The sequence below is a fragment of the Saimiri boliviensis genome, chromosome 13 (assembly GCF_048565385.1).
Source record: "Saimiri boliviensis isolate mSaiBol1 chromosome 13, mSaiBol1.pri, whole genome shotgun sequence".
Taxonomy (NCBI): domain Eukaryota; kingdom Metazoa; phylum Chordata; class Mammalia; order Primates; family Cebidae; genus Saimiri; species Saimiri boliviensis.
In genome coordinates this window covers 47,807,995-47,820,937 of record NC_133461.1, presented here as the reverse complement: position 1 = coordinate 47,820,937, position 12,943 = coordinate 47,807,995, and positions in this window count along the sequence as shown.

Here is a 12,943-nt window from a genome sequence, read left to right as displayed (position 1 = left end):
GGCATCCAAGAATAGTAAAATATATACACATAAAATATTGGAGATAACTGATCCTTCAGAGAGAAAATCATCTATCAAAATAAAAAAAATAAATTATTGTACAGGATGAAATGATTTATAACTAACCAAATCTGTCTTGTCACATATAGTCTCCAAAAAGACTGAAAGTAAAATAAGACAGATTACCAGACTCAGGGGCACTTAGTCCCTCGAAAAGATTTTTAAAGATGGATTTTTATTTAATTCCATTTATATCGCTGCCTGCATTTCTTTTTCTAAATCCAACTGCACTCTTAAAATTTTTCACTGAAAGATGAACCATCCACATTTGAATTTTAATGGCAAATCACATCCAATGTGGAAACTGTTTTTTTTTTTTTTTTTCAAATGTGGTCATGATGTAATCTGTTCCAGATTTATTTATATGTACCTAGGATCCTAACACTCACCATGACATTTGATGTGTTTCTTTATTAAGAGAATATATATAATTTTTCAAAATAGGCAAGAGGCAGATTTTAGTGAAATATTACTCTTTCCAGGTTCTTGCAATAGCTAGCTCTTTACTACTTAAAAATTTTTTTAAAAAATTAAGCTTGCTATTATGTAAAATAAAATTACTGTGCAACCACAGAGATAGAAAGTAGATTACTGGTCAACTAGGGCTGAATGGAGAATTGGGGAGAAATACAAGTGACTGCTACAAAATACAAGTTTCATTTTTTGAGTGATAAAAGGTTCTAAATTGATTGTGGTGCTGGTTGCATGATTCTCTGAATGTACTAAAAATGATTGAATTGTACTTTTTTTTTTTTTTTTGAGACGGAGTTTCGCTCTTGTCGCCCAGGCTGGAGTGCAATGGCGCGATCTAGGCTCACCACAACCTCCGCCTCCCGGGCTCAGGCAATTCTCCTGCCTCAGCTTCCTAAGTAGCTGGGATTACAGGCACGCGCCACCACGCCCAGCTAGCTTTTTGTATTTTTAGTAGAGACGGGGTTTCACCATGTTGACCAGGATGGTCTCGATCTCTTGACCTCGTGATCCACCCGCCTTGGCCTCCCAAAGTGCTGGGATTACAGGCTTGAGCCACCGCGCCTGGCCCTGAATAGTACATTTTAAATGTGTGAACTATATGGTATATAAATTATATCTCAGTAAAACAGTTAAAATTTAAGCATACAAAATAAAAATGAACAATTATACTTTTACTTTTCAATAGTTAATTTAACAATTACCATGAATGAAGCAATTCTATAACAATAGTTTGATAATTCCAAATTTTGAGTATGTTTGATTATCATAGCTTATGTATTACATTTCCAGGTATTTACCAATATGGGTTAAGTTTATAAGGTTTATCTCAAATGATCACATTTTTTGACTAAAGTCTATATTCTTGTTTAAGATTCAAATAAGGGGAAAATACCATTATATTGAAATAATATCTTCTTGTCTAAGACTCCCAATAGGGAATAATTACCATTGTATGGAGACACTGTTGACTACTTTCTCATGTCAGGGATTTACTATGATGTTCAAAGTGTTTTTAAGTGATAATTGCTACATTTATTGTTGATATATTATAAATTCTTATTTACGTATACTCAACTGTCTAATTCTCACCACACCCTAATTAGTACCATATTATAGATTATTAAATTTTGAGAAAGAGAAGGCAGGCAGCTTGATCAGTGGCAACATTTGTAAATGTTAAGTCCAAGAGCTCCAGATATGACTTGAGTCAGACTCTGGAAATTCAGCTTTCAAGTATTATGCATTATGGCTTGATAAGATTCATAAACATAAGCAAGAGTTCTTGATGGTGTGGCTGGGTAAGGTTGTGTCCATATTTATTACGAAAACCAAAATAATTTAGTAGCAAGTCACAAATAATTTGGTACAACCTTGTAACTATCCTTTTGATGACAGGTTTATTATGGTGGTAGTAATAGGACTTTATCTTATTGGTAGTGATAAAAAATGCCTAACATTTATATAATATTTGATCTATGAAGGAACACAACAGAAAATTATAATTTCCATATAAATGTTAAGGATACTGAGGTATAAATGTATAAAATAACTCAAGGACAGTTATGCAGCTAGACAGTGCAGGAGGCCAACTATTCTCAGCATAAAAGATTTACAGAGTATGTCTGAAGAGTCCACAAGATTATGTAAAATTTTAAATGATCTTCTGCTAGGAATTCAGACATTTTAGTCTTGTAGGTAATTTAATTCAAAACAGCAACTTTTAAACTCTCTGCTCCTAGTAAAACTTTTCCTGACTTTCCCACCATGAAAATCATTGTTTAAAGGCATGTAGGTGTGCCTAGGCATGAGCTTGTTGACAAGTAGATCAATTAACTACAGGATATCTTATCAAATACAGTATTAAGCACTACTTATGGCTATTTTAAAAAGTTCAAGTCACGTAAAAGCCTAATTATATATTTGGTTAGGAATTTCCAAAGCATCTCTAATTTCTTGCATCTCAGATACATACTCCATATTATAGTAGAAGTCAATAACCGTTTAATCAGGAAAGCATGTAAAGGAAAATAAAAGATGTATATTTCAATACCCAGCTGAATCAATAGAGACTAGGGTGTGGGTATATGGATCTAGGGAAAAACAGGGTAAAATACATTCTCTGTAGATCTGGGCTTGATATTAATGCTCCTTTTCAAAACCTTAAATCTTAAACAAATATAAATATTGAAACCTAGCATCTCAGACACTTTCCTATTTTTTGGTAGTCCTTTCGAGTTGATTTTCTAGAAAGATTTGTTTATACTCCCCATTATGTTTACAACCACACTGAATAACAAATTCTCTCCAATATGGCATCTGACAGCATTCAACAAGAATAGCATTCCCTGTGTTCAATTACTTCCATGTTCAAAGGTCTATGAACATTTCAGAATTCATCTTACTTGATTTTTCAGAGCCTGTTAAAAAATTGATCCTTCTTCACATTGACTGTGTTCCTGTGGTCTCTGTGATGGCATATCTTCTTTCTGTTGGTACTTCAGTGATCTCATCTTCTTTCTTGCTTTGGGCTTTTAATTTTTCTATGTCTATTAACTAAACTATTTCCTCAAGATTATATATTCATCTCTTTTCACTGGATGTTCTATCACCAATATTTTTTCTATGTTATACAAAAGAAATAATAGATATATTTAATGTAGAAAACGAATACTAACAGATAGAAAATAGAGGTTATTTGACCAAAAAACAAAAGAAAACAACAACAACAACAACAACAACAACAAAACACCTAAAACAAAACCAGGATAGTAAGTCATGGAATATTGGAATAATAATCTCTGAAAATCTATGATTAGTTAAAAGCAAAACATTGGCAAAACTGTCAAAAATAATTTTTAAAATTTAGGAATTAAAAAAAGTGATGACCATGTAAAAAAGGTTTATTTGACAATAATTGCTGAATCTGGCAACAAGAGTACATGCTTTATATTTTTACCTTTTCTAATCCCATCACTCTCTCTAGCTCCAGAAAAGCCTTGAAAACCAACAACCTCTCCACAAATATTGGCAGTCAAAACAAGCAATGTATCAGTCATTGAAGGAGAAATAATAAGTTTGTAGCTACCCAAAAGCTTCATCACCAGAGAATTGGCTAATTTGACCAAGAAAAAAGACAAAAAGATTAAGTTACTAAAATCTGGAATAAGTGGAAAGGCATTCCTTTAACCTATAAAAATGCAAAGAATTGACGTCCATCAGGGATACTGGTCTGAAATTTTCTTTGTGTGTGTGTGTGTCTCTGCCAGGTTTTGATAACAAGATGATGCTGGCTTCATAAAATGAGTTAGGGAGGAGTCTCTCTTTTTCTATTGTGTGGAATAGTGTCAGAAGGAATGGTGCTAGCTCCTCTTTGCACCTCTGGTAGAATTTGGCTGTGAATCCATCTCGTCTGGGCTTTTTTATTTTATTTTATTTTATTTTTGGTTGATACGCTAATAATTACTCCCCCAATTTCAGAACTTGTTTTTAGTCTATTCAGGAATTTGACTTCTTCCTGGTTTAGTCTTGGGAGGGTGTATGTGTCCAGGAATTTATCCATTTCTTTTATAATTTCTAGTGTATTGGCCTACAGGTGTTTATAGTATTCTCTGGTGATAGTTTGTTTTTCTGTGTGTTCAGTGGTGATATCTCCTTTATCATTTTTTTATTGTGTCTGTTTGATTCTTCTCTTTTATTTTCTTCTTTACTAGTCTGTATAGCAGTCTATCAAATTGAATCCAGCAGCACATCAAAAAGCTTATCCATCATGACCAAGTCAGCTTCATTCCTGGGATGCAAGGCTGGTTCAACATACACAAGTCAATAAACATAATCCATCATATACACAGAACCAATGACAAAAAACACACAATTATCTCAATAGATGCAGAGAAGCTCTTTGATAAAATTTAACACCACTCCACGCTAAAAACTCTCAATAAACTAGGTATTGATAGAACATATCTCAAAATAATCAGAGCTATTTATGACAAAGCCACAGCCAATATCACACTGAATGGGCAAAAGTTGCAATCATTCCCTTTGAAAACCAGCAGAAAACAAGGATGCCCTCTCTCACCACTCAACATAGTATTGGAAATTTTGGCCAGGAAAATCAAGCAAGAGAAAGAAATAAAGTGTATTCCAATAGGAGCAGAGGAAGTCAAAATTTCTGTTTGCCAATTACATGATTGTATATTCAGAAAAACCCATCATTTCAGTCCAAAATCTTCATAAGCCGATAAGCAACTTCAGCAAAGTCTCAGGATACAATATCAATGTGTAAAAATCACAAGCATTGCTATCCACCAGTATAAACCAACAGAGAGCCAAATCATGAATAAACTTCCATTCACAGTTGCTACAAAGAGGATAAAATTCTCAGAAATGCAACTTACAAAGGACGTGAAGGACCTTTTCAAAGAAAACTACAAACCACTGCTCAAAGAAATAAGAGAGAACACAAACAAATAGAAAGACATTCCATGCTCATAGATAGGAAGAATCAATATTGTTAAAATGGCCATACTGCCCAAAGTAATTTATAGATTCAATGCTATCCCATCAAGATACATTTATTTTTTTCACAGAATTAGAAAAAACTACTTTAAGTTTCATATTATACCAAAAAAGAGCCCGTAGAGCCAAGACAATCCTAAGCAAAAGAACAAAGCTGTAGGCATCACACTACCTGATTTCAAACTATACTATAAGGGCTACAGTACCCAAAACAGCATGATACTGTTACAAAGCAGATACATAGACCAATGGAACAGAACAGAGTCCTTGGAAATAACACCACACCTCCACAACCATCTGATCTTTGACAAACCAGACAAAAACAACCAATCAGGAAAGGATTCCCTATTTAATAAACAGTGTTGGGAAACCAGCTAGCCATATGCAGAAACCCAAACTGGAACCCTTCCTTACACCTTATACAAAAATTAACTCCAGATAGATTAAAGATTTAAACATAAGAACTAACACCATAAAAACCCTAGAAGAAAGACTAGGCAATACTATTCAGGACATTGGCATGGGCAAAGACTTCATTACTAAAACACCAAAAGCAATGGCAACAAAAGCCAAAATTGACAAATGGTATATAATTAAACTAAAGAGCTTTTGCACAGCAGAAGAAACTACCATCAGAGTGAACAGACAGCCCACAGAATCAGAGAAAATTTTTGCAATCTATCTGTCTGACAAGGGGCTAATACCCAGAATATACAACAAACTTAAAGAAATTTGCAAGGATAAAACCAAACAACTCCATCAAAAAGTGGGTGAAGAATATGAATAGACACTTCTCAAAAGAAGACATTTGTGTGGCCAACAAACATGAAAAAAAGCTCATCATTACTGGTCATTAGGGAAATGCAAATCAACACCAAAGTCAGGAAACAACAGATTCTGGAGAAAAAGTGGAGAAATAGGAACACTTTTAAACTATTGGTAGGAGTGTAAATTAGTTCAACCATTGTGGAAGACAGTATGGTGATTCCTCAAGGATCTAGAACCAGAAATATCTTTTGACCCAGCAATCTCACTACTGGATATATAACAAAGGGATTATAAATCATTCTAGTACAAAGACACATGCACACATATATTTATTGCAGAACTATTCACAATTGCAAAGACTTGGAACCAACCCAAATGCCCATCAATGACAGACAAGATAAAGAAAATGTGGCACATATACACCATGGAACACTCTGCAGCCATAAAAAAAGGATGAGTTAATATCCTTTATAGGGACATGGATGAAGCCAGAAACCATCATTCTCAGCAAACTAACACAGGAACAGAAAACCAAATACCACATCTTCTCACTAATAAGTGGGAGTTGAACAATGAGAACACATGGTCACAGGGAGGGGAACATCACACACCTTTCAGGCTTTTCAGGAAGTTGGGGGCTAGGGGAGGAATAGCATTAGAAAAAATACCTAATGCAGATGATGGGTTGATGGGTGCAGCAAACTAACATAGCACATATATACCTAAACATTATAGAAAAAAATCAAAATAATACACACAAGTACAGTTATATCTCAATAACAGGTTCAGTGTAGTTGTAGTATTCTGGATCAACATTGTGAACAAGTTGCATTCTAGACACTAACAATTAACCATACAAGATGAGATTGAGAACAATTCCATTTGCAAAAAATATCAAAGCATACAAATCAAGAAAACATTTAACATGATAAGTGCAAGGCTTGTAGACTGAAACCTACATTGAAGGTAATTATAAAAGACCTAAATAAATGGATAAATTTTTCACATTCATGAATTGGAAGCTTAATATGTTTTTTTTTTTTTTTTTTTTTTTTTTTTTTTTTTTTTTTTTTTTTTTTTTTTTTTCTTGAGACGGAGTTTCGCTCTTGTTACCCAGGCTGGAGTGCAATGGCGCGATCTCGGCTCACCGCAACTTCCGCCTCCTGGGCTCAGGCAATTCTCCTGCCTCAGCCTCCTAAGTAGCTGGGATTACAGGCACCCGCCACCATGCCCAGCTAGTTTTTTGTATTTTTAGTAGAGACAGGGTTTCACCATGTTGACCAGGATGGTCTCGATCTCTCGACCTCGTGATCCATCCCCCTCGGCCTCCCAAAGTGCTGGGATTACAGGCTTGAGCCACCCCGCCTGGCTGGAAGCTTAATATGGATAAGATGGTAATACTTCCTAAATCAATTTAATGATTTAACACATACTATATCAAAATCTCAGTTGCAATGTTTTTGGAGAAACAAGTAAGTTGTTTCTAAAATTCATATGGAAATGCAAGGAATCTAGAATAAAAAAAAAACAATGTTGAAAAGAATAACAAAGTCGTAGGACTCACACTGATTCATTTAACGTTACTACATAGCTATGGTGATGAAGATACTGTGGCACTGCTATAAAGATCAAAATAAAAATCAATAGAGAAAATTACTACAAACTGAACTCAGGACAACCAAAATAGAGATATTTTGACACAAGCAAATGTGATGAGCCATAAATATGTGCTTATTTTTACAACTATAATTAAATGAGGATTTATAGAAAGGCAATATGCTGTATAATGGCCATTTGGTCTGACAATATACATATAGCACACAAACAAAAGGGAGATGGAAAGAGCAAATATGAGAAATTATTTTTCTCTCCATCAGTAATAATTAGTGGTGGCAGCAACAGTATTGCTACATTGTGAGTGTTATCCATGTAAATTTGCATACAACAAATGAGTACTTAAGAAATATTCTTATTATGATGTCCCCCATGTTATTAAAAACTAAATTTTTTAGTATGGGAAAAGAAGATATAGATGCAATATAAAGGAGATTAAGTATACATCCTGAAATCTCAAATTTGAGAAATATCAGCATGATAAATAAATGTATGGTATCAGCTATCTATCATTTATTTTTTCTAGCTTCTTTATTGAAAATGCCTAGAAACAGCCAGTCTACAAATCAGCAAGTAGTAATGAGAAAGCCTAGTGTAAAGGTTTTTGTCTTGCCAAAATGATTTTTTTCTACCACTGGCTCTGCTATTGTAAAATATACAACTCCTCCTTTACTTTCTGCTTCTAAATCATACGTAACTTTTCTCTTGTGACTAATGTTGACTTCTAAGTGCACAGGGAAGAGAAAATTAGAAAAGATATCCAGCTTAGTAAATTGCTAGAATAGAAATCCATCCCATACAATGACTTTTGATAATGTCAAAAACATTGTATGGAAGTAATCAATATAAAAGTTAGGACAATGGTTATTTGTAGAAGATAGGAGAATGCTAAGATTGAAAGAGGGCAAATAGATATCTTTGGGGTACGTAGCAAAGTTCTAGCTTGACTTAGGTGGTCATTGTACAGTGCTTACATTATAATATTGTTCAGTAATCTATGTATTTGCCTTGTATGGTTTTATATATCTTTGTTTTATTTTATAGTAAAATAATCTTTTTAAAAGGCATGAGAATAAATGTATTTTTGAAGTACCTGTGGGATACTCAACGAGAGATGCATAAAGTTAGTTTTGTGTATATTCGAAGTTCAGGAATGAGATTAGAGTTAGAAGTAGAGATTTGTTTGCCATCATTATAGAATCATAAGAGAAAAAAAGGAAAATGAGAATAGTACTAAGGCTAGAGCCATAGGACAGCCAAAGGGATATACTGATAATAATACTAAATGTGGAATAAAAAATAAGACATAAGATAATAAGCTGAAGATGCTATTTATGGTGATCTATACACTAACAACTTACTGTCATATGAAACGTTATAGCAAGGTGATTTCTGAAACAATTGTTCTCCTTGCCAGGCTGAGAATAAATAGTAAAGAAATAGTGACATGTACCAGTTGACAACATCCTCTCCAGCAGCTTGCAGGCTCTTCTTGCTCTAAACATTCATAATAAATGTCAAGTCCTTACAAGAAGTGTTGGCAATGATCTCATTTCCTTTAGGGTGTCAATCTTAATATTTTGGCGGAACTTTCATGTTACTCTTGTAATATAACCAGATCCTTTTTATAATTCATCAAGATGAGAAGAAGCTGTGGCATGAATTGGGCAAGGTTTTGTTAGATTCTGCAATGCCTAGAAAAGCATGTATTTTTACATGATTGTTTTGAATTTTTATACTTTATATTCTTTTTATTTATTTTTTTTTTTGAGATAGAGTTTCACTCTTGTTACCCAGGCTGGAGTGCAATGGTGTGATCTCGGCTCACCGCAACCTCCGCCTCCTGGGTTCAGGCAATTCTCCTGCCTCAGCCTCCTGAGTAGCTGGGATTACAGGCACGCACCACGATGCCCAGCTAATTTTTTGTATTTTTAGTAGAGACGGGGTTCCACCATGTTTACCAGGATGGTGTCTATCTCTTGACCTCATGATCCATCCGCCTCGGCCTCCCAAAGTATATTTTATATTCTTTTTTTTTTTTTTTTTTTTTTTTTTTTTTTTTTTTTAGTTTCTGAGGCCAATTGCTAATGGTTCTGGCTTTCTTTCTTTCTTTTTTTTATTGCATTTTAGGTTTTGGGGTACATGTGAAGAACATGCAAGATTGTTGCATAGGTACACACATGGCAGTGTGGTTTGCTGCCTTCCATCCCCTCACCTGTATCTGTCATTTCTCCCCATGCTATCTCTTCCCACCTCCCCACCCCCCATCCCTCCCCCAATTTCCCCCAATGGATCCCAGTGTGTACTGCTCCCCTCCCTGTGTCCATGTGTTCTCATTGTTCAACACCCGCCTATGAGTGAGAACATGCGGTGTTTGATTTTCTGCTCTTGTGTCAGTTTGCTGAGAACGATGGTTTCCAGGTTCACCCATGTCCCTACAAAGGACGTGAACTCATCGTTTTTGATGGCTGCATAGTATTCCATGGTGTATATGTGCCACATTTTCCCTATCCAGTCTATCATCGTTGGGCATTTGGGTTGGTTCCAGGTCTTTGCTATTGTAAACAGTCAAATTTATTCTTTTTGAAATATTTTGGTTCTTTTGGTGTCCATGTAATACTTAATTATTTGAGTCTCTGAAAAGCAACACTAAATTTCAATCTTGTTATAAACTGTACTATGAAAATGTACATTTATTCACTCCAAAGGCAAGGAATTTATTTTATTATAATCAAATGTTTAGTTCAAAAATCTGAGAAACATCACAGTTAACTAAAATATTTATTCTAAAAATAATTTCCATTTAGTAAACCTAGGTGGAACACTTTAAATAAAACTGAAGTGCTCTTGAATGTATCCATCATATGCTTACAAAAATTTTACAGGTTTGAAAACGTTAAGGATAATGAGTGCAAGATAATTGAGTACAGGATTATATAAAACCAGAGCTTACATAACCCTTTGTAGCCATGGCAGCCTAGTGGAAATATCTTGCTTATTAAGTCAGGTGGAATTTCTTCATTGCAATGGACTATAATCAGAAGCAATGATGAATCTTTAAATACAGGCCAAAACCAGCTATTCCTCTGAAAAGATAAAGTTACATCATAGTAATCATCATAAGCCAATGTCTTGCATGCTAAGAAAGCAAGAGTATACTGTGTTTTACATACATACATCCAGGTATGTTACACTCTAAAATAGCACACAAGGAAAGAAGTCTATCATCAAACCACTTTTGAAGGATTTTTTCCAGCCTATATTGTATGCTTAAAACTAATTATCAGAGTCAACTATAACTTTTCTCATTCATGAAAAAAATATAACGGGAAGAAAAGAGTTGCTCTAACTGGTTACAGTATCAAGTGTTTTCAACCTCAAACATTTAGCATCCTTCCCAAAATCAAACTTCAGTTTCAAAATTGTCTTTCCTGACATCTGGCTTTTTGAATACTTCAGAGGGCATCTGAAATATCCAGAAAACAGAGGCAAACCTGATTATCTGATGTTTTTAGGTGTATGGGATTGCCAAAATGATGCTCAAGCTTCTTTAGGTTATGTCTTGGTGAATAATGATAATATATGTTCCAAAATTGTATGGAACTTCTAAAATTCTAATGTCTCAAGTATATGCTATCAATCATAATTAAGATTTTTATGTTAAGTTATTGTACACCACAGAGATAATCAAAAATTTTTTTTTGTCAATCGTGTTTCTAACTGTGACTACCCTGGACATTTTGCTATTCACAGATAATTGTTGTCTTGATCCTTCAAAAGATAGTGTATAATAGACTATAAGACTACGACAGGTGCACTCAGATACAACTTCTGATTGTATTTGAGACAGTCAGGTTTCTGATAACTTTGGAGATTGTGATATTGTAATAAAGGAAAATGTACAAAATTAATGAAGAGTTGAAATTTTCATAAATATCAAGTAAAATCAGAGTTATTTTAATGGACTGAACTCAGAAAGCTGAAGCCTTTTCGACTTTTGCTTGGAATATTGCTGATCCTTGTTCTATTATTCAGACTCAAAGAAACTTATTTTAAGCTATTTATGGCCTTTAGTAATTAATTAAGGTATACTCCTATGAACAAGGTTTGGGGCATGTTTATTTCTCTCTGCCGGGTTCCTCTAGAATTTGGAAAGTATGTGAGTATTCTTAACTTATGGCAATGTAGTTGCTTGCATCAGTGCAGTAAGAATCTATTTTTTTTTTCTTTTGCAACAAAACAGAATTGGAGAAAGTGGTTATTTTACCAAGGCTTTGACTGGAAGTGTTTGTTTCCCTTTAAGGAGTAAATATCAACTTGGCAGAGTCAATAAAAGCCCAGTGAAGAAACTGGCCTCATACTCATATCTATGTAGTCCTTGTACAGGGTTCCTGCAGATATCTAACCCAAGAGGGCTCATCTCTTAAAGCAGTATTGCTAACCAAAGCCTTGTTAAGCAGTTACTGGCCGTGCTGCCAGGACGTAAAACAGGATAGAGGCTTGATTTCACAACCAATATTTTGCAGGGAATACAGGTATAGTTGGTGTGGTGGGGGAGACATAGCCTAGTAAAGCATCTTCGAAATCAAAAAATATTAAATGCTACCTTGCTGATGGGGTACAGAAGGGGAAAGCAAAGAAACAGTTTGAAAATGCCTGGGGAAGTATCTCTTATTCAAGTGGTTTCTCCGCCAGGGAGATACATTTAAGTTTACTGTTCAATAGAGTTAGACCAGGTAAGGGGAAGGCTGAATCTTCAGAGTGTGGCTGGGAACTAGCCAGCCAGCTGGGCGGGACCTTGGCGCCATGCATCTCAGCCACTGCACGGAGGGGAGGGGTAGTAAGGAGACCCTGCTTGCTTGTCCCTCCCAAAAAAATGAAGGTATGGGCCATTCCTCAACCCCTGGGAGGGACAGAGTTTGGGGTCATGTTTCCCCCACCCTCAGATGTCCAAGGATGAAAATGATTAGGAGCAACAGTGAGAGGTTTTGAGTCCCCATTTTACTCACCACTTCTAGGGCCCCATGTTGGGTACCAAAACTGTTGCAAGACTCATCCTTAGTTCAGCTAAAGATTAGGTCCTTGTCCAGCCCATGGTCATGAAAATGTAGGCTCACAGATAGTTTGAACTGTGAGTAAAGCAGGATTTTATTAGGTGAAAGGAAGAAAACGGGGAAATAGGGACTCTAGCAAGGCCAGAGGCCCTGCTAGAGCACTTCCTGCCCGCAGGTTGAATCTCAGGTTGCATACAGGAAAAGGAGGAGCCAGACTCAGGCTTCTCCCTGCTGCAAACATTGTGAACTTCCCAAGGCTCCATCTCAGCGGGCAGGCTAGTTGGAGTTTTCTCCAGGAACCCCCTTCCACCTGATTGTCTCAGTGTCATACATAACTGGATTTTTGATTAAAAACAGAATATAGCAGTAATTATAATACCTTATATTTATTGAATGATTACAATGTGGCAAATCTTATTCTGAGCAGTAAACATCCCCATGAGGCTAGTAATATT